Raw genomic sequence first — 24,014 nt, 5'->3', positions numbered from 1 at the left:
AGTGACCCACCAAGCAACAGAAGTCTTATCTAACTCCAGCAAGCTAGAAAGGGCGGCTGGAGAAGCAGATTCAGAAAGTATGTAGGAACCAGAGACTTGACAGTAAAAATCATACTCAAGGTGCAGCCATGGGAGCTACTGGCCAAGCACATCCTCCCTGCCCCATGGACACTACTGTGGACTCTCTTTGCTGCCATGAAAGTGAAATGAAAGTGTTAGTCACTCAGTCTCAGTCGTGTGATCCCATGGACTGTAGCTCACCAGGCTTCTCTGTCCATGGGATTCTCTAGGCAAGAATATGGGAGTGGGTTGCCATGCCCTCCTCCAGGGGATCTTCCCAACCTAAGGATTGAACCTGGGTCTCCTGCATGCAGGCAGATTCTTTACCATCTGCCTGAGTCACAAGAGATGTCAAAATGATCCCTGTGTCTTTGTGTCTGCTTTCAGGATAAAAATACCAAGGGAAGAAATTATCTTAGCCTATATGGAATGTGCGGAGAAGGCAATGGCAACCCACTCCAGTACTCTTGCCTGGAAAATCCCATGGACAGAGGAGCCTGGTAGGCTGCAGTCCATGGGGTCGCTAAGAGTCGGACATGACTGAGCGACTTCACTCTCACTTTTCACTTTCATGCATTGGAGAAGGAAATGGCAACCCACTCCAGTGTTCTTGCCTGGAGAATCCCAGGGACGGGGGAGCCTGGTGGGCTGCCGTCTATGGGGTCGCACAGAGTCGGACACAACTGAAGCGACTTAGCAGCAGCAGCAGCATATGGAATGTGCACACCCCAGGCACAAGAGGGATGGGAAAAGGGACTTCTGTCTCACACTCCTTTCAACACTCCAGTACCACACAATGGATTTTCTTGCAGATAGGAAACATCTTGGATGCTAGGCAGCCAACAATCTTTAAAAATTAAAAATCCTACAGATGTTCACTGCAGTTATATATGTATGCAGTCATATGTGTATTTAGTCATATGTAGCACAAGCCTACCTGTGTTACAGTGCCTAGTTGTAGTGTTTTCTTGCAGAAGTCAATGAAAAATGATTTGTTATTGATGAAGAGCTAAGAAGTTTAACTATGTAGGACATAAATGGGAAGCTGCAGAATTCAGCTCCTAAACACTAAGTCTGTTTCTAATGAGCACATATCACAATTTAAAGGGGAATGAAACTTAGGAACAGAAAGTCTTATGTCAGTGGTGCCTACTGAGATAGTTATTCCTATACTACCTCATAAGCAGAGCTTAACCATTTCTATATGGGCCTAGAGCTCTCTCTCTTTTTTTCTTCCTTCTGAAGTCCCATTTTCTGGGACACACGGAAAGTACCAGATCAAAGCGTTCTTCTCTCCACTTCTTTGTGGCTTCCCTGGTGGCTCAGACGGTAAAGCGTCTGCCTGCAGTGCTGGAGACCTGGGTTTGATCCCTGGGTTGGGAAGATCCCTTGGAGAAGGAAATGGCAACCCACTCCAGTATTCTTGCCTGGAGAATTCCATGGACTGAAGAGCCTGGTAGGCTACAGTCCATGGGGTCCCAAAGACTTGGACATGACTGAGCGACTTCACTTTCACTTTTCTTTGCTGAAATGAACACATGATCTCTGTTATCACCCCAGCTGAAGCATCTCTAGCTTACATGCCTTAGGTGAGTGTTTCCCAGTCTCTGAAGAAAGCTTGTTATTGTTGCTGTTCAGTCGTTAAGTCGTGTCTGACTCTTTTGCAACCCCATGAAATGTAGCCTGCCAGGCTCCTGTGTCCATGGGATTTCCCAGGCAAGAATACTGGAGTGGGTTGCCATTTCCTTCTCCAGGGGATGGATCTTCTTGATCCAGAGATCCAACCTGCCTCTCCTTCACTGGCAGGCAGATTCTTTACCACTAAGCCATATGGGAAGTCCTGCAGAAAGTATGAGACTAAACCTAAGAAGATCCATTTCTTCTTTGACTCTCTCTCTCTACCATGCAGTATATCATTATCTATTTCAAGAAACCAATCCTAAGGAGACAAAGAAATTCTAGGTGAACAGATAATAGGTTGTTTAGCAAGTTGTTTGACTTTGTGTTGTTTGACTTTGACTGTGTGGATCATAACAAACTGGCAGATTCTTAGAGATGGGAATACCAGATCATCTTATCTGCCGCCCACCTCCTGAGAAATCTGTATGCAGCAACAGTTAAAACCAGACATGGAACAACGAACTGGTTCCAAATTGGGAAAGGAGTACATCAAGGCTGTATATTGTCACCCTGCTTATTTAACTTCTATGCAGAGTACATCACGAGAAACGTTGGGCTGGAAGAAGCACAAGCTGGAGTCAAGATTGCTGGGAGAAATACCAGTAACCTCAGATATGCAGATGACACCACCCTTATGGCAGAAAGTGAAGAACTAATGAGTCTCTTGATGAAAGTGAAAGAGGAGAGTGAAAAAGGTGGCTTAAAACTCAACATTCAAAAAACTAAGATCATTGCATCTAGTCCCATCATTTCATGGCAAATAGATGGGGAAAGAATGGACACAGTGACAGACTTTATTTTCTTGGGCTCCCAAATCACTGCAGATGGTGACTGCAGCCATGAAATTAAAAGACACTTGCTCCTTGGAAGAAAAGCTGTGACCAACTTAGACAGCATATTAAAAACAGCAGAGTGTATGCCCAGCAGTGGGATTGCTGGATCATAAGGCAGTTCTATTCCCAGTTTTTTAGCCAGGACATGGAAGCAACCTAGATGCCCATCAGCAGATGAATGGATAAGAAAGCTGTGGTACATATACACAATGGAGTATTACTCAGCCATTAAAAAGAATACATTTGAATCAGTTCTAATGAGATGGATAAAACTGGAACCTATTATACAGAGTGAAGTAAGCCAGAAAGAAAAACACCAATACAGTATACTAACACATATATATGGAATTTAGAAAGATGGTAACAATAACCCTGTGTACGAGACAGCAAAAGAGACACCAATGTATAGATCAGTCTTATGGACTCTGTGGGAGAGGGAGAGGGTGGGGAGATTTGGGAGAATCGCATTGAAACATGTATAATATCATGTATGAAACGAGTCGCCAGTCCAGGTTTGATGCACAGTACTGGATGCTTGGGGCTGGTGCACTGGGATGACCCAGAGGGAGGGTAGGGGAGGGAGGAGGGAGGAGGGTTCAGGATGGGGAACTCGGGTATACCTGTGGTGGATTCATTTTGATATTTGGCAAAACTAATACAATATTGTAAAGTTTAAAAATAAAATAAAATAAATAAAAAAAAAGAAACAGAAGACCACAAACCCCACCCCCACCCCCATAAGGCCTGTCAGGGTGAAAGATGTTTGTGAGTAAGCAAGGTTTCAGATGACTCACTGCTCATTTATCATACCATGCATAATAGTTGATAAAAAAAAAAAAAAAAAAAACAGCAGAGATATTACTTTGCCAACAAAGGTACATCTAGTCAAAACTATGGTTTTTCCAGTGGTCATGTATGGATGTGAGAGTTGGACTGTAAAGAAAGCTGAGCACCAAAGAATTGATGCTTTTGAACTGTAGTGTTGGAGAAAACTCTTTTGAGAGTCCCTTGGACTGCAAGGAGATCAAACCAGTCAATCCTAAAGGAAATCAATCCTGAATATTCATTGGAAGGACTGATGTTGAAGCTGAAGCTCCAATACTTTGGCCACCTGATGTGAAGAACTGACTCATTGGAAAAGACCCTGATGCTGGGAAAGATTGAAGGCAGGAGGAGAAGGGGAAAACAGAGGATGAGATGGTTGGATGGCATCACCAACTCGATGGACATGAGTTTGAGCAAGCTTCGGGGGTTGGTGATAGACAGGCAAGTTTGGTGTGCTACAGTCCATGGGGTCTCGAAGCATCGGACATGACTGAACAACTGAACTGAACTGATCTGAGGAAGCTGTTAATGACAAATAGGGTATTGTAAATACCAAATAAGATATTGATCAATATCTTCAAAACCTTTGGAGACTCCCCACAAAATTTTGGTGTAGAAATAAAATACTGATATGGGTAGACCCATAATCTGACAGGTTAGCACATTTTATCTCTAAAATTCCTAAAAGGGATCATTAAACACTGAACTCAGAGTTTGAGGAAGATTGTCCTGGTCATTTGTGTAGAAAGAACTGGAACAAAGTGAGTGAAGATCAGTGATAAAGACCAGAATGCAGGCTGTGGAGATAAAGGGAAAGCATAAATCTAAGAAAAATCTGCTGTCTTATCCAGCGGGGTGTCAATGATGGATGCTGGGGGCGGGGGGTGAGAGGGGGTGCATACCACTGGAAGCAGAGGGCTTCAGGCAGGAAAACCTTCCAGCTCCCCTGCTGCAACACGGGGTGACATCCTCCAGGTGAGATAATGATTTTGGCAACAATCAGCAGTATTGTTTGTTGTTTGGTCACTCAGTCGTGTCTGACTCTTTGCGACCCCACGGACTGCAGCCTGCCACGCTTCTCTATCCATGGGATTTCCCAGTCAAGAGCACTGGAGTAAGTTGCTATTTCCTTCTCTGGGGGACCTTTCCAACTCAGGAGTTGAACTCGTGTCTCCTGTGTCTCTTGCATTGGCAGGCAGATTCTTTTACCACTGAACCGCTGGGGAAGCCAGTAAATCATCAGAGCAGCAGTCAAAGGCAGCAAGCCCCAGGCCCACGATCTGAAAGGGGTTCCTTCCTCACTATTGCCCCCAAAATGTGTGGAGAAGTTATAAGTGTTCTGATTAAGGGCAACCAGGGGATGATTGGATTTTTGCCCTGAATAATAAGCATCACCGATTGATTGGCTACTCAATGGGGGCCACTTTATTAGGTACTTAACACAGCCTCGGGCTTCTGAGGTCAAGCTAGTGGTAAAGAAGGCACCCATATTGTGCATCATATACTGTTTACATCATTTTTACACATGAGGAACTGAAGCTCTGAGAGGTTCTATGATTTATCACATAGTGAATAAATGGCAGAACTAGGGATTGAGCCTAAGGATCCCCAGTTCCAAGTGCATGCTCAGTATACTGAAGCACAGCATCTCAAAACAAATGTGCTGAAAGAGAAGGTGCTTGACTAATGACTGAAAAATAGTACCACTGTGAATTACAGTGATGGGTGATTACTTGGCAGCAACAGAGCCAAAACCTTTTCCCTGGTACTACTGTCACATTTAAAACATAAATTTAGAGTTCTTCTTGTGTCAGTGGTACTGGGAAATTCTGGTTATAACTCTTTGACAACCTAGTACAGTATTCTTTATTTAATATGAAACTACTTCTTGGAAAAATCAGTTTACAACATATTACTTAAAATGCCCCCAAAGGTTAATTATGTTTAATTAGGTATAAGCACTGCTTCCCCATGAATATGTTTTCCTTTTCCTTTTGGTAATGATAATGTGATTTTTCTGTGTTTCTTTTGACCCTGACTTTCAGAGCCAAATCTGATGCTCAACACAAAAATCTATCTCAGTCTGTACATTTAGAATTCTAGCTTTCTGTTATTTTCCTTGGTTCTGATTTTCATTTAATTTTTCACTCATTCACTAACTATTTGAGTACCTAACACATGTCAGATGCTTTGTCAAGTACACTGGAGACAAGATACCATGATAAATTCTATAATAAATTTATACACATGAAATAATAGAAGGACAAGATAGAAGAGTCAGATTGGTGAGGGGTTTTGAGTTAGATCTCAAAGTATGAGACTGTGTGATGGATGGAGGGTTGACTGAGGGTCAGGGGTTGAGAAAGAGCATGGCAAGTAAGTTTATAATCATTTTGCTTTTTAATAGCCTTGTTGTTGTTATTGTTTGTTGTTCAGTTGCTAAGTTATGTCCGATTCTTTGCGACAAGAGGAGCCTGGCAGGCTACCATCTATGGGTTCACAAAGAGTTGGACGTGACTGAAGTGACTTAGAATGCACGCATGTCCATTGAGTCAATAATGCCATCCAACCGTCTCATCCTCTGTCGCCCCCTTCTGCTGCTGCCTTCTAGTCTTTTCTAGTGAGTCAGCTATTCAGATCAGGTGGCCAAAGTACTGGAGCTTCAGTCCTTCCGGTGAATATTCAGGGTTGATTTCTTTTAGGATTGACTGGTTTCATCTTCTTGCTGTCCAAGGGACTCTCAAGAATCTTCTCCAGCACCACAATTCGAAAGCATCATTTCTTTGGCGCTCAGCCATCTTGATGGTCTAACTCTCACATCCATACATGACTACTGGAAAAAACATAGCTTTGACAGTACAGACCTTTGTTGGCAAGTGATGTCTCTGCTTTTTACTACGCTCTCTAGGTTTGTCACAGCTTTTCTTCCAAGGAGCAAGCGTCTTTTAATTTTGTGGCTACAGTCACAGTCCACAGCGATTTTGGAGCCCAAGAAAATAAAATCTGTCACTGTTCCTACTTTTCCCCCACCTTTTTGCCATGAAGTGATAGGACTGGAGGCTTCCCAGGTGACACCAGTGGTAAAGAACCTGCCTGCCAAAGCAGGAGAGGTGAGAGACCTGGGTTCGATCCCTGGGTTGAGAACATCCCCTGGAGGAGGGCACAGCAAGCCACTCCAGTATTCTTGCCTGGAGAGTCCCATGGACAGAGGAGCCTGACCTGCTACGGTCCATAGCGTCACAAAGAATCGGACATGACTGAAGCAACTTAGTAAGCATGCCTGCACGATTCGACCAGATGGCATGATCTTAGTTTTTTGAATGTTGAGTTTTAAGCCAGCTTTTTCACTCTCCTCTTTCACACTCATCAAGAGGCTCTTTTGTTCCTCTTCACTTTCTGCCATTAGACAGGTGTCATCAGCATATCTGAGGTTGTAGATATTTCTCCTGGCAATCTTAGTTTCAGCTTCTGTTTCATACAGCCCAGCATTTCACGTGATGGCCTCTGATAAGTTAAACAAGAAGGGTGACAGACACAACTTGACGTACCCCTTCCGCAATTTTGGACGAGCCCGTTGTTACATGTTCAGTGATACGTTGTTTCCTTTAGGATTGACTAGTTTGATCTTGCTGTCCAAGGGACTCTCAGGCGTCTTCTCCAGCACCACAATTTGTAAGCATCCATTCTTCTGCATTCAGCCTTTATGGTCCAACTTTCACATCCATACAGGACTACTGAATAAATCATAGCTTTGACTATATGGACCCCCGTTGGCAAAGTGATGTCTCTCCTTTTTAAATTTTATTAACCGTACCGAGTAAATATATTTTGAAAAAATCTGTCTCAGAAAGAGATGGAAGAGGATAGAATAGATAGACTGGCAGATTATCGTGCCAGTGGGTTCTTATGCATTTGGGGCAAAATAGAGGCACACAGCTGAGCAAAGCCTGAGTGTACAGACTCAAAGTTGCCGTATAACACAGGGAGCTCAGATCAGTGCTCTGTCACGACCTAGAGGGAAGGGTGGGATGAGGGAGTGGGAGGGAGATTCAAGACGGAGGGAGTATATGTCTATTTACGGTTGATTCACGTTGTTGTACTGCAGAAGCCAAGACAATATTGTAAAGCAATTATCATCTAATTAAAAATAAATTTAAAAAAAGACTTGCACATCCAGGGCTCGTCCCCACCCCGTCCTGTCCATCTCTCCTCATTGCTCTTTTTCTCCATGGTCACACCCTATGCCGTCCTCTCTGACTGCTCTCCCAGGATGTAAGCATACGTCTCAGCAGATTTTATTTACTAGTGATAAATGCAGTTCAGTTCAGTCTTTTAACCTATCATCATTGATTCTACTTTTTCTCACGTAAGAAAATGTACCCCCTTAAATTGGGCTTCCCAGGTGGCACTAGTGGTAAAGAACCCGCCTGCCAGTGCAGGAGAAGCAGGTCGGATCCCTGGGTCGGGAAGATCCCCTGGAGGAGGGCATGGCAACCCCATTCAGTATTCTTGCCTAGAGAATCCCATGGACAGAGGAGCCTGGTGGGCTACGGTCCACGGGGTCGCAAGGAGTCGGACAAGACCAAAGCGAGTTATCTCACACGCATGCACCCCCTGAAATGCTGAGTTGGCTGTATTGCATTGTTGCCCCGGGTATACAGTTAACCCTACTGTGCTCTAACCCTCCTGTCTGTTCCTCACTCCTTGACAATCTCTTTGCTTTGAGGGGAGCATGGAGTAAAAGCCTGGACTTTGAAGTCAGATCTAACTTTGAATTCATGCTCACTCACTTACTAGCTGTGTCATTCTGGCGAGTTCCCTAGCCTCTGAACCTCAGTTTCCACTTGCATAAAGTGATGACATTAAATCAGCCTTTCAAAGTTGGTGAAGTAATATATAAATGGGGGTCTAGCAGGTTGTCTGGCTGTGGTAGCTTCAATACATTGTGTTGCTGTTTTAGTAGCTAAGTCATACTAAAGTACACTAACATACTTAGTCAAGAGTAGCTAAGCTGACTCTTGCGACCCCATGGACTGTAGCTCGCCAGACTTCTCTGTCCATGGGATTCTCCAGGCAAGGATAACTAGAGTGGGTTGCTGTGCCCTCCTCCAGGGGATCTTCCTGACCCAGGGGTCGTACCCACATCTCCTGCATTGGCAAGCAGATTTTTTGCCACCGAGCCACCAGCCGTGCTAAACTATTAATGCTGCTTCACTACATATATAATTATTGTCACAATGAGATTCATTCTTCTTAACCTTTTCCCCTGCTCTCTCTCAAAAAAAAAAGTTTTCTTTAAAAAGTATTTTACTGACTAAACCTCATATTTACTTTTAAAAGATTTCTTAAAAGGTCCTCTATCCCCTCCCCACCCCACCCCCACTTTCCCAGAGATTTCAGCCTTCCTTCTCTTCTCCCTTGGCACCCTCTCCCGATCTGCCAAGTCTTCCCCACGTAGAGATCCTATCCCCTCTGTCTGTTTGTCCACATTGGAACATAAGCACCCCAGGGCAGAAAACTTGTCTTTCTACATATTTGTCAAGCATCGTGTGCACATAGAGATGAGCTCAATATATAACAAATATAATACAGTCAGAATGCCTTACGCATTTAATAGATACCTTAGGTGCTACCTCTTTGTTCTAATTATACCAACCCTATGGACATGAGATGTATAAAGAGAGGCCTGGCTACAAAACAATAAAATTATGGTTTTGGCTGCTCTGCATCAGTAACAGGCTATCAGTGGATGGGTAGCCAAGGTGTGTCCTACCCTGCTCACTTTCTAAGAGCAGAGCCTCAGCTATCACACTAGGGGTCATACTCAGAAGGCTACCCAGCATCCAAAGACGAGCCCAGTGCATCTTCTGCAGCATCAGCCATGGCTGGGCTGCTGAAACCCCCAAGAGCAGTTTCTCTAGTACAAGAAGGTCGTGCTTCACAACTGCTTGCCTTTGTGTATTTGTGTTGTTCAGTCACTAAGTCATGACCAACTCTTTGCGACCCTGTGGACTGCAGCCTGCCAGGCTTCCCTGTCCCTCACTATCTCCTGGAGTTTGCCCAAGTTCATGTCCATCAAGATGGAGATGCCATCCAACCATCTCATCCTTTGTCACCCCTTTCTCCTCCCACCTTCAACCTTTCCCAGCATCAGGGTCTTTTCCAGTGAGTCAGTTCTTCACATCAGGTGGCCAAAGTATTGGAGCTTCAGCTTCAGCATCAGTCCTTCCAATGAATATTCAGGACTGATTTCCTTTAGGATGGACTGATTTGATCTCCTTGAAGTCCAAGAGAATCTCAAGGCTCCTAGAAATTGCCTTTTCCTTACTTGTTTTGACTTGAAGAGGCATAAAACTGATGGTCCCTTTCGTAAAGTTTTGGCTGACTTGTCATTTCTTTTTAAAATGTTTTCAAATTGTGTGTATAAAATATTTCCAACATATAGAAAAGAACCAAAAGATAATATGATACCTATGTACCCAGTACCTAGATTTAAAAAATGTTAATATTTTCCCATGCTTTCATCAACCCTTTCTTTTGTTTTTAAATGCTACAAACACAGAGAAAATCACCATTCCTACTTTGTCCCTCCATCCCTCAAGGTTTCTTTCAGTTGGTCTAGCTCATTCACATCTAAGGTTTTTATCTACTACGCATGAAATTATCTATATGCTTTGTATTATGTTACAAGTGTTTTACTTCTTATTTAAATATTTGAGCTTCTCAGGTGGCTCAGTGGTAAAGAATCTGCCTATCAAACAGGAGATGCTGGTTTGATCCCTGGGTCAGGAAGATATCCTGGAGAAGGAAATGGCAACCCACTCCAGATTTCTTGCCTGGGAAATTCCATGGACAGAGGAACCTGGCAGGGTACAGTCCATGAGGTTGCAAAGAGTTGGATACAACTTAGCAACTAAACCACACCATGTATTATGTTGCAAGTGCTTTACTTCTTTTTAAAATGTTTATTAAAATATAATTGATTTGCTGTGTTTTGTTAGCTTCAGGTAAACAGCAAAGTGATTCAGTTTTTTATATATATAAACTTTTAAAAATTCTTTTCCTTGCTATGTTATCACAAGATGTTGAGTATAGTTCCCTGTGCTATACAATAGGTCCTCGCTGGTTATGTTTTATGTATAGTAGTGTGCGTATTTTGGAGAAGGCAATGGCAACCCACTCCAGTACTCTTGCCTGGAAAATCCTATGGACAGAGGAGCCTGGTAGGCTGCAGTCCATGGGGTCGCTAAGAGTCAGGCACGACTGAGCGACTTCACTTTCACGTTTTATTTTCATGCACTGGAGAAGGAAGTGGTAACCCACTCCACTATTCTTCCCTGGAGAATCCCAGGGACAGAGTAGCCTGGTGGGCTGCTGTCTGTGGGGTCACACAGAGTCGGACACGACTGAAGTGACTTAGCAGCAGCAGCAGTGCATATTTTAACCCCAAACTCCTAATTTATCCCTCAAATATTTTAAAAATTTATATCATCCCTGGTGTAATTGTATATATCTTGCTGTACCTTGCTTTTTCTTACCATATTCTATTTTTGAGATTCATCTGTGTTGACATGTGTGGATTTAGTTTATTCCTTTTAGCTCCTGAAATAGTAGTCCATGGTTATAGCCACCCATTCACCTTTGGAGGGGCAGTTCGACCATTCATGCTGTCAGGCGAGTATATTCTCCTCAGTTCTGTCTCATCACAACAAAGATTTGGAGTGACGGACATTAAAGCCCTCGGCGTGTCACAGCTCTCGGCTCTTGGACAGACTGTGTTATAGCTCTCAGGTCTCAAACGGACTATGTCATAGCTCTTAGACAAATCAGTGTTACAGCTCAGTGTTACAGCTCTATTTTATTTAGAAGATAGCAGGAAAATCCATCCTCGAGGTGTGAGGGCACGTTGATCCAAAGATGTAAGAGAAGAGCGCCCCAGCGTGCGGGAGTGAGAGCGAGTGACCCCCAGCCCTTTGGCTCCTCTTTTTATATGTTTTTCCCCCTACCCTGGGCCTGCCCTACGTAAATTGGGCCAGCCAGGAGTGTTGTTTGTTCTACCTGAGGTCCTCACTCTGGTCCTCGGACCTTCCTTTGTTCTATTTTTGCGGGCTTTTCTCTTCCTTATCTTTTAGCCACCACCATTCTAGACTCCTTTTCCCTATTCTAACTACCTAACAATGCCTTTTTGCTGTTCTAAGCAGTACTGCAGTGAACATTTGTGAATATTTATAAACATGGTTTCATCTAGTCAAGGCTATGGTTTTTCCTGTGGTCATGTATGGATGTGAGAGTTGGACTGCGAAGAAGGCTGAGCGCCGAAGAATTGATGCTTTTGAACTGTGGTGTTGGAGAAGACTCTTGAGAGTCCCTTGGACTACAAGGAGATTTAACCAGTCCCTTCTGAAGGAGATCAGCCCTGAGATTTCTTTGGAAGGAATGATGCTAAAGCTGAGACTCCAGTACTTTGGCCACCTATGCTAAGAGTTGACTCACTGGAAAAGACTCTGACGCTGGGAGGGATTGGGGGCAGGAGGAGAAGGGGACGACAGAGGATGAGATGGCTGGATGGCATCACTGACTCGATGGACGTGAGTCTCAGTGAACTCCGGGAGTTGGTGATGGACAGGGAGACCTGGCGTGCTGCGATTCATGGGGTCGCAAAGAGTCAGACATGACTGAGCAACTGATCTGATCTGATCTGATAAACACGGTTTCTAGGGCATGAACTTCTCCAGGCAGAATTGGGTAGACAACACCTTAGGCTCTGAAACCCAGTTGCCCGTTCCAAATCTGTGTTCCACCACAAAGTCACAACAGTGTGATCCTGGGTGTGTTACTTAATTTCTCCATGCCCTGTTTCCTCTTCAGTAAAATTAGAACAATGATAACACCTCCTTCAAGAAAATAAAGCTATGAGAGGAAGCATTCAGTGTATGATAGCAGTCGTTATTATTAGGAGCAGTTCTAAGCATCTGTGGCTTTACTAGGTAATCCCAAATTGATTTTCAGTTGGTTGCAACAGTATCACCAGCTCACCAGCATTATCTTAGTTTGTTCCCCACATCCTCACCAGGGCTTGGCATTTAGCACTGTGACTTCCTTACTCTTTTCAAATTCAAGAAGATCCAAGAATGAGCTAGGCTACTGGGAGGAAAGAGAGGGGTGCTGGTGGAGTGATCAGGGGGTCAGCTGACCTCCATGAGGAAAATAATAAGTGGCAGATTTAGGAAAATGGAGGAATGTGAATTATTTTAGGTGGGAAGAAAAAGATCGTTTATAGAGTCTGACTCACTGGAAGGTCTGGGGATTTACAGAAAATAAGATGTCACAAAACTAAGGAATAACGTTAACAGAGGGCGTGTATAAGGTGGAACTGTGAAAGTGTTAGTTGCTCAGTCACGTCCAACTCTTTGTGACCCCAAGGACTGTAGCCCACCAGGCTCCGCTGTCCATGGAATTCTCCAGGCAAGAATACTGGAGTAGGTTGCCATTTCCTTCTCCAGGAGATCTTCCCGACCCAGAGATAGAACCCTGGTCTCCTGCTTTGCAGACAGATTCTTTACCCTTGGAGCCACCAGGGAATAATGTGAGGGGAAGAGAAACCCCACTGACATGGGGAGATAAGGACACTGAGTTTCCAAAAAAGAAGTCAATTGAAACAGTATTTTTTTTTTCTGAAGACCAGCAGACCAGAGTCACCTCTGTGATAAAGCATCAGCACCTGCAACCTCTCTGATTTGTTCGTTTCACTCAATTCCTGCAGCCCCTGCTGTCCTGCAGACCCTGATTCCATCACACCTGTGTGGCTCCAGTGACTGACCATGGCATGCTGAAGCAGACCGGCAAGGCAGGTATTAGCATTCCTGTTTTATCAGTGCAAGGACTAAGGCTCAGACAAATTCACTGACCTGCTCAAGACTGTACATCTTTAAAGCGGTGAAATGGAAACCAGAGCCTGGGTGTTCTGATTCCGAGTCTAGGGCTCTTTGAGTGAAAAAGAATTGATAATCATCTGAAATCTTTCATTCTCAACTCAGATCTTCAGAGGGTCACGTTTGTCTCCCCAAGACCATCACTATTCTTCTTTTTGACTTTCAAGGACTTTCATTAGTAACTCTTTTTTCTCTTTCAATCCTCTTTCCTATCACCTTCTTAGCCACACTCTAACCTCTCCACCCAGGACACATCTTGTCTGATTTGTGAGTTCACTAAGTTCTTTCCCACCTCTGTGCTTTGTTTATGCCATTCCCCTCTCTTAGAGAAATTTCCCTTCTTTCTCCACCATCTTTTTAGGCCCAGTTTGGCACCCCACTCCAGTCCTCTTGCCTGGAAAATCCATGGATGGAGGAGCCTGGTAGGCTGCAGTCCATGGGGTTGCTAAGAGTCGGATATGACTGAGCGACTTCACTTTCACTTTTCACTTTCATGCATTGGAGAAGGAAATGGCAACCCACTCCAGTGTTCCTGCCTGGAGAATCCCAAGGACCGGGGAGCCTGGTGGGCTGCCGTCTATGGGGTGGCATAGAGTCGGACACGACTGAAGTGACTTAGCAGTAGCAGTAAGTCTTATATATTCTGTGATTGCCCCAGGGAACACTTTCTGAACTGCCACATTGGATATTTCATCATGAAATATGACTCTATTGCACATTCTCTTGATGTCCTCAAAGTGTTACCCTATGCAACAAAATGCAGAGTAGATCACTGCACGGTTGTTTGTTTGCCTTTTTTTTTTTTTTTAACCAACTACTTCTTTTTATATAGGGATCTTCCAGTTATCCTTAGACTAACACTAAACATACTTCATAAAATATGAAAGATACTTGATAAAACATGAAACATACTGACGAAATATGAAGGGATCAGAATTAATAGGCAATACAAAGTATGAAGGCTTGGAAGTTAGAAAAATCAGTAGTCACGATAAAATTCCCTAAGCCGTGATAGAAAATTTAAATGACAAACGCATAAGGCAAGCTGGTTAAAAAGATGCAGAAACAGAGATCAGCACCAGATTGAAACAGCTTTTTCTGTTCCTTCTCTGATGGCTCTGGATTTCTGGCATTCTGCAAAACAAAGGAAGTGACTTCTAATCACTACTTAACAAATAGGCTCCCCCATGCTCAGAAATAAGTAGTATTAGTCTGCAAATGATGATCACTTTGTGTTCTCATGCAGCCAAAGTTGTATTCAGCATGTTACGAACTGATGCAAACGTTTGTGTGCATATTCAATTTTCCAAACTTAATGAGCATCTCATATATGTAGAGATATCAAGAGGAACATTCCCCTTGCCCTTGGGGAGTGGAAGTGTGTGTAGTTAGGAGAAAGTACTCATATTTATGCACAAGTAAATTGGTCCTTTGCAGAGCAATGTGTGAACTAATGTAAGTTTAGTATTTATGTATTTCCATACTAGAGGTATGGATATACTGGAGGTTATCGGAGGTAACACTGATACAAACAATTAAGTGGAAGATTTCCAAAACAAAGTCAGTAAGAAATATATACTTCATTTCATGTAAAAGAAGGGGAAAAACGGTGTAATGTCTGCAAGGTATTGGAAGCGGAAACACATACATTATCACAATTCACCCAGTAGAGAATATGGTGTTAGTATTGCTGCAGAAGTCAATTCTGACTGCATGTTGAAACTGTTTCTTTGACTTGCTTTTCGTTGTTTTTGTTGCTATAATCGTACATAATGGCCTGCCTCAGAGAATCCTGCTCATCTGCCTGACTCTTGAACTAAAGTGCCTTTATTCAGGACCCTGTCCACCTGTAGATGGCAGGAAGGAAGAAACATATCCCCTGCCTGAGGCTTGCCATTCTAGGAGATATTTGCAAGATTAACGGCCTTCTTACATTGTTTCCTCACCTCTCCCCATCTCCAATCCATAAGATAACCTGACATCCAGACCCTGACAAGACAGTTATTTTGAGACATTAGTTTGCCATCTTCTGGGCCTGCCAGCTCTCTTAATGAAGTCCTATTCCTTGCCTCAACACCTGTCTCTGATTCATTGCCCGGTTGTATGGTAAGCTTGGACCCTGTAACAGTATTAATGTTCCCATTTGATAATAGGAGATTGGAGAAGGCAATGGCACCCCACTCCAGCACTCTTGCCTGGAAAATCCCATGGGTGAAAGAGCCTGGTGCGCTGAGTCCATGGGGTTGCGAAGAGTTGGACACGACTTCACTTTCACTTTCACTTTTCACTTTCATGCATTGGAGAAGGAAATGGCAACCCATTCCAGTGTTCTTGCCCGGAGAATCCCAGGGGCGGGGGAGCCTGGTGGGCTGCGGTCTATGGGGTCGCACAGAGTCGGACACGACTGAAGCGACTTAGCAGCAGCAGCAGCAACAGACATTTAAATTAGCTTTCCCTAAGTCATACAGCAAGTTACTGGCATAGCTAAAACAAATGATATTTTGGAAACAGTCTACATCATGAAACACTGAAGCTGTATATTTTTCAATGCATGCAAGTACTCCCACATACTCCTTAAACAACAAGTAAAAAACTGAAATATATTCGTAAAATATTTGTTTTACAAGTAGTGCAAATGACAGAAGACGATGCTTTCTTATCCCCCTCGGTCAAGAAATCAGAGAATATTAAACACACACACACACACACACACACACACACACACACACACACACACACACACACACACACCACACACAAAACCCAAGATTCATTAACAGTGTTTCCTGAGGAAGAATATAGACTTCCAGACGGTGCCAGAATTCCACATTACTGCCTGAATTCAAAGATTAAGGGTGTGTTTTGCCCACACCCTACATTTTTGGGAACATAGGCCTTGCCATTATGTAAGGTCTACTCACAAGGCTAACATGACTCTCCTCTTCATGGGAGAGCCCTTCTTCTGATCCATAACATACATATTTTTATATGTACCTCATCTATTAACCAAACTGACAGATTATCACCCAGATTAACACGAATCTATTTATCTCTACAACTGCCAGCTCCTGTAAATGGTAGCAGTTACACAAGACAGAAAGATCTCTTGGAATGATCTGCAGACTTGCTTCAGTCATCCACAGAGCCATAAAATGGGATGGATTCAGAATAGAGAAGTGACTGCTTTTGAATATGATATAATTTTTCTCCCAGACCAGTTCTGAGCAGCTCGCACACTACAGCCCTGCAGTTTAGTATGGGCCTTTGTTGGGGCTTATATTTCCCACCTGTATTCCTTTTTCTTTCTTCAGCAAGTCTGTCTTTGTGCCAACTGCTAAATAACCATAAATTTTGTTCTTATAAACCTTAATGAATGCTTGGCCAAGATGCTGTAACTATTGGCTTCTACATTGGAGCATAAATGGAAAGGAAAAAAAAAAAAGTGCGCACTGTGAAAAACTGGATAAAATGGAAAAAAAGATCACAGCAAACCCAAAGTCGCAATTTGCCTTTAATGTGAAGGAGGCCTTGTTTTCACGGTGTGGCAGCTCTCAGGGGTTTTAATCTCAAAGTAGCTGATCAATTTAAGGTAAGTGGCAGGCATTTGGCCTGGTTCCCAGGCTTTGCTTTGCTGCTCTGAGAAAAGAAAGGATTCAGTCAGACACACAGACAACAGGCATCATCAGCGGCTCCCACATTCCAAGCATTTTAACACAGATTAGGTTGGCATGATTCTACTGTTTACCGAAATCTCCTAGCTGTTGCATTTTTCCTTCTCCTTGCCACGGTTATCCAAGATGGTTTTCTCAGGTCAGGACCTTCATATGCCAAATAGCTTGCAAGGCTGCAAAGGAAAACAGAAGAGCATGGGTCAAGACGTCTGATTAAAATGCTGTTTCACTGGCTCACTGCAAAATACGAGACTGCAGACAGCAGGTAATTGAGCACTGAACTTTTTGCCTTAGGCGTGCATCGAGACAGGAACTGTTTTACATGCATTCCTGAGAGGGGAAGAAAACGAAGATAATTTCTTTAACAAGGACAAACTTAATTCAGCCAGAAGTGCCCCATGGATTAGCAGGGTGACTGGTGGTTAGTTTCTCTTCAGATTTTATAAGCAGGAGCCATATTACATATGTTAAGCAAAATTGTAACCAATAAAGTCCATGTGTTAAACATTTCAGATTAATTATTCTTCATTTTTTCAGAACAGTACTATTAAATGAGCTCGACAGTTCCCTTACCAATATCTTATTTTCCTAGCAAAAGTGAATTTCTTAATCCATTTGACCTGTAACCTAAGTTACATAAAATATGTATTCAATGAATCAGACCAAAAAATATATTAAAATTGTTTTCCATGTGTTTTTGGCTGTATCATGCTTTTGTACAAATTTTGTATTTTTAAGTACATTTTCATTGTCTTTAAAGATACTTTGTCTTTAATATACTCAAGATGCCTCTCCCCTTACTCATCCTTACGGCATATTTCTACGTGTGTTTTTTTCTCAGAATTTTATCAAAACAAGTAACTGATATGAATTTTAAAATATTTTTCTAGCTATTAAACTTTTTAAGCACAGTGTCCAAATTATTACACTTTCTAAATCCAAAGTGCCTTAATGTTTCATAAATTTACATTGACATGCTTCTTCCTAAAATAATATTGTTGCAATTAAGTAGTTTATGCTAAGAATAAATACTTTTTTGTGGGGGGCATACCTACAGCATGTAGGATCTTAGTTCCCTGACCAGGGATTGAACCTGTACCTCTTGCACTGAGAGTGCAGAGTCAACCACTGGACCACCAGGGAGGTCCCAAGAATATACATTCTCATCAATAAGGGTTAGCTTAGAAACTAATGCAATTATATGCATTTATTTTAATTTCAGGTATTTCCCTGGTGGCTCAGACAGTAAAGAATCTGCCTGCAATTCAAGAGACCTGAGGATCTTCCCTGGGTCGGGAAGATCCCCTGGAGTAGGAAATGGCAACCCACTCCAGTATTCTTGCATAAAGAATTCCATGGACAGAGGAGCTTGGTGGGCTACGGTTCACAGGGTCACAAAGAGTCAGACATGACTGAGTGACTAACACACACATATTGCATATGCAAGGGTGTTTAAAAAAAATACTATGTTTCCTCATTGATTAAAAATAAAAGGGGATAAGTAAGAAAGCAACTTATAGTCATCATTCTGCTTCTGCTAGATGTGTCTGAGATGTGATGTCTGGAACTGCAGTAGCCATCCTGCAACCGTGCCAGGAACTAACCTGAGAGACCAGCCTGACAAGCTGAGGATGGCAGGCAGAGAAGATGAAAAGAACATGGTTCTTAATTAGGCCACTGAGCTACAGAACGGAAAATCCTGGGAGCACCCAACTTGAGACTTCTTCTTATGTGATATAATAAATTCCCTTTCATTCACTCAACAGTATTGAGCACCTACCATGAGAGGATGCTCTAGGTACCCTATTATAGGTGATCGGAAAAAGGAAGTGTTCGTTGCTCAGTTGTGTCCAATTCTCTGTGACTCCATGAACTATTGCCTGCCAGGCTCCTCTGTCCATGGGGTTTTCCAGGCAAGAATACTGGAGTGAGTTGCCATGCCCTTCTCCAAGGGATCTTCTTGACCTAGGGATCAAACTGAGGTCTCCTGCGTTGCAGGCAGATTCTTTACTATTTGAACTACCTGAGAAGAAAGGATTTGGAATATGTTGATAAATAAAGCACACAAGAGCCCTACTCTGGTAGAAGTAACGTTCCAGCTGAGAGAGGTAAATTAAAAACATAAATAAGAAAATACTACACCATCTTGGGAAGTGGTAAGCAAGGAAATGTAAAAATAGAGCATGGTGAAATGAATCAGGACTGCTGGGATAGAGGGAACAGTTTTGGCTGAATAAAGTGAGAATTGGTCAGCCTCACTGAAGAAGGGAGATCTGAGCAAACACTTGAAGGAAATGAAGTTTTCTTGAAGGCATACGATGTGGGGATTTGGGGCTTTTTATTTTTCTTTTTGTTTCAAATCCACTAAATGAGGAAGAGAAGTGAAGAGATTGAGACAAAAAGGGAGAAATTGATGTTGATTTGGGATATATCTGATCCCAGTTCCACTTCAGATCCTCCTCATTCTTGAGAGCCAAAACATTCCTTCCTTTGCTTAAGTTGCAACTGGCTTTCTGTCACTTGCCACTGAAAGGGGACAGACTAGTACATTTTAAACTGGTCATATGAACTGTCTCTGCTTCTACAGACCACAAGTCCAAGTAGCCACTTAGACCATAGTTCCATCCTGTGTATAATGAGCTCTGAGTTTCACACTGGAGGTATCTAGGGAATGGTAGTCAGGACAGTGTGATATTGGTCAAAGGAGAGGCGAGTAAATCAAGGTAACAGAGTAGAGAACCCAGAAATAGACCCCCATAAATAAACTGATTTTTGACAAAAGAACAAAGGCAAAACAGTAGAGCAAAGATAGTCTTTTCAACAAATGATGTTGGAACAACGTCCACACGCTAAAAGAAAAAAAGAAAGGATCTAGACAAGAACCTTACACCCTTCACAAAAGCTGACGTAAGATGAATCGTATAGCTAAATGTAAAACCTAAAACTATAAACTCCTAGAAGATAACAGAAGAAAACCTAAGTGATTATGGCACTGACTTTTTCCACACAACAGTAAAGGAATGATCCATGAAAAAAAGAATGGATAAACTGAACTTCACTGAAATTAAAAATTTCTGCTCTGCAAAATATCAGGAGGATGATAAGACCAGCCATAGACTGGAAGAAAGCACGTGTAAAAGACATCCCTGATAATGGATTGTTATTCTAAATATACTAAGAAGTCTTAAAATCAACAATAAGAAAACAAACAATCAGATTATAAAGTGGGCCAAAGATCATAACAGACACCTCACCCAAGAAAATGTACAGATTGAAGAAGAGCATAAGAAAAGAAGCTCCACGATGTACGTCACCAGGAAAGAAAGTACAAATTAAAACAAGATACCACTACACCACTATTAGAATGACCGAAATCCAGAACACTGACACCAGCAAAAGCTGGTGAGGAATTTTTCTTCATTGCTGATGAGAATGCAAAATGGTGCACTTTGAAAGACAATTACGCAGTTTCTTACAAAACTAAATGTAATTTTACCATCTGATCTAACAATCATCAGTTGAGTCACTCAGCTGTGTCCAACTCTTTGCAACGCCATGGACTGAAGCACACCAGGCTTCCCTGTCCATCACCAACTCCCGAAGCTTTCTCAGACTCATGTCCATCCAGTCAGGGATGCCATCCAACCATCTCATCCTCTGTCATCCCTTTCTCCTGCCTTCAGTCTTTCCCAGCATCAGGGTCTTTTCCAATGAGCCCAAGAAAATAAAGTCTGTCACTGTTTCCACATTTTCCCCATCTATTTGCCATGAAGTGATGGGACCAGATGCCATGATCTTAGTTTTCTGAATGTTGAGCTTTAAGCCAGGTTTTTCACTCTTCTCTTTCACCTTCATCTAGAGGCTCTTTAGTTCCTCTTCATTTTCTGCCATAAGGGTGATATTATCCGTGCATCTGAGGTTATTGATATTTCTTCCAGAAATCTTGATGCTTGCTTGTACTTTATGCAGTCTGGCATTTCACGTGATGTACTCTGAATATAAGTTAAATAAGCAGGGTGACAATATACAGCCTTGACGTATTCCTTTCCCAATTTTGAACTGGTCCGTTGTTCCATGTCCAGTTCTGTTGCTTCTTGACCTGCATACAGGTTTCTTAGGAGGCAGGTGAGGTGGTCTGGTATTCCCTTCTCTTTAAGAATTTTCCACAGTTTGTTGTGATACACACAGGCAAAGGATTTAGCATAGTCAGTGAAGCAGAAATAGATGTATTTCTGGAATTCTCTTGCTTTTTCTATGATCCAACAGATATTGACAATTGGAGCTCTCGTTCCTCTGCCTTCTCTAAATCCAGCTTGTACATCTGGAAGTTCTCATTTCACGTACTGTTGAAGCCTCGCTTGGAGAATTTTGAGCATTACTTTGCTAGCATGTGAGATGAGTGCAATTGTGCGGTAGTTTGAACATTATTTGGCATTGCCTTTCTTTGGGATTGGAATGAAAATGGACCTTTTCCAGTCCCATGGCCACTGCTGAGTTTTCCAAATTTGCTGGCAAATTGAGTGCAGCACTTTCACAGAATCATCTTTTAGGATTTGAAATAGCTCAGCTGGAATTCCATCACCTCCACTAGCTTTTTTCCTAGTGATGCTTCCTAAGGCCCACTTGACTTCATACTCCAGGATGACTGGTTCTAGGTAAGTGATCACACCATCGTGGTTATCTAGGTCAATAAGATCTTTTTTGTATAGTTCTTCTGTGTATTCTTGTCACCTCTTCTTAATATCTTCTGCTTCTGTTATGTCCATACCATTTGTGTTCTTTATTGTTCTTTATTATTCTGTTCCATCTTTGCATGAAATGTTCCCTTGGTATCTGTAATATTCTTGAAGAGATCTCTAGTCTTTTCCATTCTATTGTTTTCCTCTATTTCTTTGCATTGGTCACACAGGAAGGCTTTCTTATCTCTCCTTGCTATTCTTTGGAACTCTGCATTCAGATGGATATATCTTTCCTTTCCTCCTTTGTCTTTCACGTCTCTTCTTTTCTCAGCTATTTGTAAGGCCTCCTCAGACAGCCATTTTGCCTTTTGCATTTCTTATTCTTGGGGATGGTCTTGATCATCGCTTCCTATACAATGTTAACGAACCTCCGTCCACAGTTCTTCAGATACTCTATCTATCTGATCTAATCCCTTGAATTTATGTCACTTTCACTCTATAATCACAAGAGATTTGATTTAGGTCATATCTCAATAGTCTAGTGGTTTTCCCTACTTTCTTCAATTTAAGTCTGGTTTTTGCAGTAAGGAGTTCATGATCCGAGCCACAGTCAGCTCCCCGTCTTGTTTTTGCTGACTGTGTAGAGCTTCTCCATCTTCATAATCAATCTGATTTTGGTATTGACCATCTGGTGATGTTCATGTGTAGAGTCCTGTCTGTGTTGTTGGAAGAGGGCGTTTGCTATGACCAGTGCGTTCTCTTGGCAAAACCCTGATAGCGTTTGCCCTGTTCATTTTGTACTCCAAGGCCAAACTTGCCTGTTATTCCAGGTATCTCTTGACTTCCTGCTTTTGCATTCCAGTCCCCTATGATGAAAAGGACATCTTTTTTTTAGTGTTAGTTCTAGGAGGTCTTGTAGGTCTTCATAGAACCATTCAACTTCACCTTCTTCAGCATTACTGGTTGGGGCATAGACTTGGATTACTATGGTATTGAATGGTTTGCCTTGGAAAAGAACAGAGATCATTCTGTCATTTTTGAGATTGTACCCAAGTACTGCATTTTGGACTCTTCTGTTGACTATGAGGGCTACACCATTTCTTCTAAGGGATTCTTGCCCACACTAGTAGATATAATGGTCATCTGAATTAAATTCACCCATTCTGGTCCATTTCAGTTCACTGATTCCTAAAATGTCACTGTTCACTCTTGCCATCTCCTGTTTGACCACTTTCGACTTACCTTGATTCATGGACCTGACATTCCAGGTTCCTGTGCAGTATTGCTCTTTACAGCATCAGAGTTTACTTCCATCACCAGTCACAGCCACAACTGGGTGCTGTTTTCACTTAGGCTCAGCCTCTTCATTCTTTCTAGAGCTATTTCTCTACTCTTCTCTGGTAGCATATTGGACACTTACCAACCTGGGGCATTCATCTTTTAGTGTCATATCTTTTTGCCTTTTCATATTGTTCATGGGGTTCTCAAGGCAAGAATACTGAAGTGGTTTGCCATTCTCTTCTCCAGTGGATCACATTTTGTCAGAACTCTCCACCATGATCCATCTATCTTGGGTGGCCAGCAGTCATACTTCCTGGTATTTACCCAGAGAAAAGGATAACTTAAGTTCACACAAATATCTGTACATAGATGTTTATAAGAGCTTTGTTTATTATTGCCAAAACTTGGAAGCCACCAAGGTGTCTTTTAGTAGGTAAATGGATAAATAAACTCTAGTATATCCAGTCAATGGAATATTATTCAGTATAAAATAATGAGATACGAAGCCATGGGGAACCTTAAATGTGTATTGATAAGTGAAAGAAGTCAGTCTGAAAAGGCTACATCCTGTATGATTCCAAATATATGACATTCTGGAGCAGAAACTATGGATACAGTGAAAAGATCAATGGTTATCAAGGGTTGAGAGGGAAGATGAAGAGAAAGACAAGAGATTTTTAGGGCTGTATGATACTATATGCTATATACTGTATGATACTATAATGGGGGATAAATACCATGATTCATTTGTCAAAACCAAAAAAGTGTACAACATAAAGAGTGAAATGTAAATGTAAACTATGAACTTTAGTTAATAATAATGTATCAATATTTGCTCATCAGTGTTCAGGAATGTGCCACACCAATGCATGATGTTAATAACAGGGGAAACTCGGTGAGTAGGGGTGAGTATATGGGAATAAAAGCTCTTTCCTTCTGCTCATTTTTCCATGATCCTAAGACTGCTTTAAACAATGAAGTCTATTTTCTTTTGGAAAAACACCATAATAGGAAAAAGTCATCATTTGGATGTATTGTAACTTTAAAACTTCT

At 42.2% G+C, this 24,014-nt stretch overlaps 1 long non-coding RNA gene across 1 annotated transcript in view; it reads right to left on the bottom strand.

The window, feature by feature from the left end:
• Nucleotides 1–16,833: 16,833 nt before the first annotated feature.
• LOC139182659 (uncharacterized) overlaps nt 16,834–24,014 on the bottom strand; it is a 98,597-nt gene continuing 91,416 nt past the window's right edge. Inside the window, exons 2-3 of the long non-coding RNA XR_011566164.1 lie at nt 17,076–17,174; nt 16,834–16,966 (exon numbers count right to left, since the gene is read on the bottom strand). This is a non-coding gene — a long non-coding RNA (uncharacterized lncRNA). The remainder of the gene's footprint in view (nt 16,967–17,075; nt 17,175–24,014) is intronic.

Source organism: Bos indicus, chromosome 4 (genome assembly GCF_029378745.1).
Source record: "Bos indicus isolate NIAB-ARS_2022 breed Sahiwal x Tharparkar chromosome 4, NIAB-ARS_B.indTharparkar_mat_pri_1.0, whole genome shotgun sequence".
NCBI classification, from domain to species: domain Eukaryota; kingdom Metazoa; phylum Chordata; class Mammalia; order Artiodactyla; family Bovidae; genus Bos; species Bos indicus.
This window is presented reverse-complemented; position numbering and strand designations above follow the sequence as displayed.